The following is a 5,000-nucleotide window of genomic DNA, read 5'->3' on the forward strand; positions in this document are numbered from 1 at the left end:
AGAACAATGATATTTAATATGATCTTTATAGCCATACACTTGAAACATGGAAAATGGATTCTCTGTCTGCTACGACGATTAGCATCTCAATTCTTCTGACACCCGAACTAACAACTCGTTGTATTAGCGCAAATATTTGTTTCCTTAATATAACCCTGAGACCGAATTAGTGTGACAATGTTTGTAGCAGTTTTAGCACTTTGCATAAAAATACATTCCATCTGACGGGCTTCTAAATAGCTTTCATCGACCAAGTTTAATTCACTCACAAAGTTGGGATCCACCTGAGTCTATGGTAAAAGAAATTGCCTACATGCAAGAATGGGATCGAACGTGCAACCATGATTGCAAACCGAACTTCTTAGACTCTCAACTATGTTTATTAACACACACACTCACAAACACAAACACACACACATACATACACATGCACGCGCGTATCTGCACACAAATTAAAATACACACACATACATAAGCACCTACGTACACACGTATATATGTGCGTGTGTGTGTGAGTGTGTGTATGTATATATTTATGTATGTTTGTATGTATGTATTATGCATGTATGTTGTGAAGGCCCATGGCTCAGTAGTAAGATGATGTAGATTTCAGTAACAAAGACATTCTAAAGTTAAAGCAGCAAGGAAAATATGATAAAGATGATCTTCAAAACGGAACAGACAAAGCCAAGGTGTAAACAAAAAAATTCTCAATTAGAGAACTCTTGAATTGAAATTCTTAGAAAAGAAAACGACTCGACACAGGGTGAAGATCCTGTTGAATCGTAAGAACGATTAGCAACACAACTGCAGTATTTACTTACAACTCTTTAATTACAACGAATTCAAATTCTGCCAAGCTTAATTTTGCCTTTCAGCCTTTCGGAATTCATAAAATTAAGCTCCAGTAAAACGATGGGAACGATTTAATATTCCCAAGAAATGTTCTAGATGTGAGTGGAATGAAATAGAGAGTTGCGAAAATGAAGAGATGAACCCAGCTGTTATTTGGTTATGTGCAAAGATTATTGAAAAACAAAACCTTATACTTTTCGAATATTTAAAGAAATAATAGCTTCAAATTTTGACACAGGGCAAGTAGTTTTTGAGAGTCGATTACATCGACTCTAGTACTTGACTGGTACTTATTTTATCAACCCAGAAAAGATGAAAGGCAAAGCCGACTTATGCGGAATTTGAAATCAGAATGTAAAGATGGACGATATGCTGCTAAGTAGTTTGTCCGCCATTTTAACGATTCTATCAGCTCGTCATCTTAATACTTAAAGAAACAACAAAAACATTCAATTATATGTTTTTTTTTTCTTTTTGATTATCTTGATGTAATCAATAAACTCAAAAACAAAGCAAAAAAAAAAACATCCTATTTAATTCAAATCAATTTTCAAAAGGCTCTTTTGTTTTTATATATTTCAGAAAATCAACAAATGTGGGTTTTTCTAGGATTAGATCTCAGTCAATATTTTCCTTGCTTGTGTTTATTATTTTCGAATACTTTGATGTATTGCGACATTGCCCACAATAAGCAGGGATAGTTGTGTGTGTGTGTGTGTGTGTGTGTGTGTATACATAGACAGAGGAGAGGGAAGGAAAAGAGATAGCAAGAGAGAGTGAGGGAGAGACAGAGAGAGAGAGAGAAAGAGAGAAAGAGAGAAAGAAAGAAAGAGAGAGAGAGGGGTATGTGTGTGTATATATTATGAGTGTGTGCATCTATGTGTGCAAGCATATACCTGCTATTTATGTCAAAACTGGTGTATGTTTATGATGCTGGTCGATAGAAATCGATAAAACAAATATCAGACTGAAATAACTTCTGGGGTCATTTTGTTTGACTAAAGTCCAGAATGCAATGCTCCAGTATGATCGCATTCTAATGGCAGAAACCAGACACTCAATATATATACATATACACACTCAGTGACTCATATATTATATATGACATTTATAGACATACGCACACAGTTTATGAATTGCATGTATCTTTTTAGCCACGGGTGTGGTTACATGTGGTAGATAAAAGAGAAAATGTCTATTCATCTAAAAGAAATTGTAAAGTAAGCTATCAATTTCCTTGCTCTAGTGCTTACGGTCATTTCTCGGTGCATTTGAACCTAAGAAAACTGTAGAAGAAAATTACAGTTGGGAATTCTATATTGGATTTTAAAATTAAACTTTTAATTTCTTATTTACAAATAAAACTCCTCTTATACGCTGCTTATATGTATACAATAAAAGGGTGCTCTTTGATGTTAAATAGATGCTCATGAAGAGAAATGATTGCGCAAAATTTGCAACGATAAGTTATTCCAGAGCTTTCTACTCATTATTTTATAGCTAGTTTTGATTTCGATTTATTGAGCTGTCAGAAGGTTGTGCAATGAAAGAAAGAGAAGAGTGGCATAGTAAATTCAAGCGGGAACCTCTATATGGGGACTAGATATAGCAACTAGTGTCACTCGATTCATGTCCTACTGTCCTGCAAGAAAGGAAAGATTTATTGGAAAATGGTGATGCACATATCGTTAGCCACTAAGAGACCTGCTCATTTGGTTACGGTCAAAAACTGACAATCAAATCTGTGGTATTGCGCAGAATATTTGCTCTAGTTCATCTTTTATACCAAGACAAAACAATGTACATGATAACACTTCCAATCAGTTAAGATGAGAAGCCACGAGAACCACTGTCTGGTATTGCATCTATTATTGTTATTATTATCGTTATTGTTGTTGTTGTTGTTGTTGTTGTTGTTGTTGTTGTTGCCATGGCAGGAGTTGTGTTTTTGGAGCCCTGCAAGTTTATGACTGATTCACTTGTTTAAAACATTCTATACTGTATTTTGTTGTTTAAATCCTTTTGCAAGCCAGTTGCCCTTCTGGAAGGGTGGTGGTGGTGGTGGTGGTGGTAGTGGTGGTGGGGGCTGGCATTTGTTTTACAAAAGCCTCATTTTAGGAGTGATACAAACCTTTTTGTTTCCAAAATTCTTCGAAAATTTTATTTCGAAGAAAGTAAAGATTGAAGATAGTGACGAAAAGTGGGGGTGAAGAAGCAAGGTGGTACGGCAATTTACACGAGGACTTCAGTACACAGCAAGAAGAAGAAGAAGAAGAAGAAGAAGAAGAAGAAGAAGAAGAAGAAGAAGAAGAAGAAGAAGAAGAAGAAGATCAACAACAACCTTCCCGGCGCGTCAAGCTTTCAGAGACCGGCTTAGCAAGTTAGGCCTTCGAAAGTTAGCGGGTGCAGTTGTCAACAACCGATGGTGGGTGCCCTGAAAAGGGCGATTAGAGTAAAAGCTGTAGAATTTAGCTGAGAACTAGCGATAGAGAATACTAGAGTAGAGGGAGACCTAGTTAGGAAACTAGATGAGGCACTCAGTAGAGGCATAGCGACAGACATGCTGGCAGCGAGATTGGTTCTGAATCAATTCTTCAACACCAGGCATGAAGGATGCATTGTCAGAGTTAGGGTGCGTGCTTTAAAGCAGGAGGGAACAAAAGTCGTTCGATGGGCCCGGATGGCCGAGGCGCAACGTGGTAATAAAACTACAATTCGGTCTTTGAGCGGACAGGATGGGCGCATGCTACACGAGTCGAAGCAGATTTGTGCGGAATTTCAGCGGCAGTTTGCTGAACTGTATAGGACGCGTGGTGACTCGGAGGCGGAGGTGAACTTCACCTCCTATCTTGATGGTATGCCGCGGCTTTCGCCCAGGGTCGTAGAGTTCTGCGAAATATCGATAACAGCTGAAGATACACATGACGCGATTGGCTAGTTGCACGAAGGAGAGGTCTTCGGGATTGGATGGTCTGCTCTTCGACTTTTATATACATATACCAGACTTGTTTGGTGAGCTTTCGGGAGACGTCTACCGCAACTGGCAGCAGAATGGTAGAATATCCGGATCTGTGAGCTGAGGTGTAGTGACGTTACTGAGACAGGATCCGAACAAGGTGGATATTGTTGATAACCTTACGCCGGTAATTCTGCTAAGTACAGATTACAAAATTTTGGCCATGATGTTAACAAAGAGGTTGGCGCTTGTCGTTGACTGACTGGTGGGTGATGCACAGAATTGCGCTATCCCCAGCAGAATTATACACGACATACTCCACCTCACGCGATACATCATAAAGAGGGTTGGTAAAGAACCTGACATGGCTGGGGCCCTGATCTATTTGGATTAATCGAAAACTTTTTACAGCGTCGACTATCTGTACTTTGAGGTTATCCCCAAGCGGTTAGTTTCGATCCCGTTTTCAGAGGCTGGATCGCCGCAATGTACAGTGATATCTGTTCGGTGGTCAAAGTAAATGGCCACCTCTCGGAATCGTTTAGTATCGTACGTTCGGTCCGTCAAGGATGCCCACTCTTACCCCTTCTCTACATACAGGCACTCGAGCCATTACTGCGGAGGCTGGAGGCTTCGCGGTGCATCCCGCGTGAACTGGGGGCGGACGACGTCATCAAGATAGTGTCGGAAATCGTTTATGATAGTTATATTTAAATTGCATTTATCTTCTCGTAGGAGGCTCCAACACAATAGTCTAGTCGATGGCATGTAATGCAATTAAGGTGAAACAGACCGGTTCTAGTTGATCGCTTCCACGTACACCTACTTGACCTTCGTCGCATTGCCACATTGAAGAAAGAGTTGTACTGCTTGTTATTCTTAGAAATTTATGTGCATCAACGAATACGTCCTTTGAATCGGTGAGAAAATTATGGACGTCATTTGTAACCCAAATAGTGTACTTACAGTGGTTATATAAAGTAGTTTACTAACGATCAGCTGACCTGGTGACGGTCACTTTATAAATAGTTTGTTCACATGTGACGTCGGTTGTGTCTATGTGTAAATAAATATACATACATACATACATATATATATATATATATATATATATATATATATATATATATATATATATATATATGGCTGTGGGTGTCTGTGTGTGCATGTGTGTGTAAAGGAATACAGC

Source organism: Octopus bimaculoides, chromosome 18, assembly GCF_046866305.1.
Source record: "Octopus bimaculoides isolate indiv1 chromosome 18, ASM4686630v1, whole genome shotgun sequence".
Classification (NCBI taxonomy): Eukaryota; Metazoa; Mollusca; class Cephalopoda; order Octopoda; family Octopodidae; genus Octopus; species Octopus bimaculoides.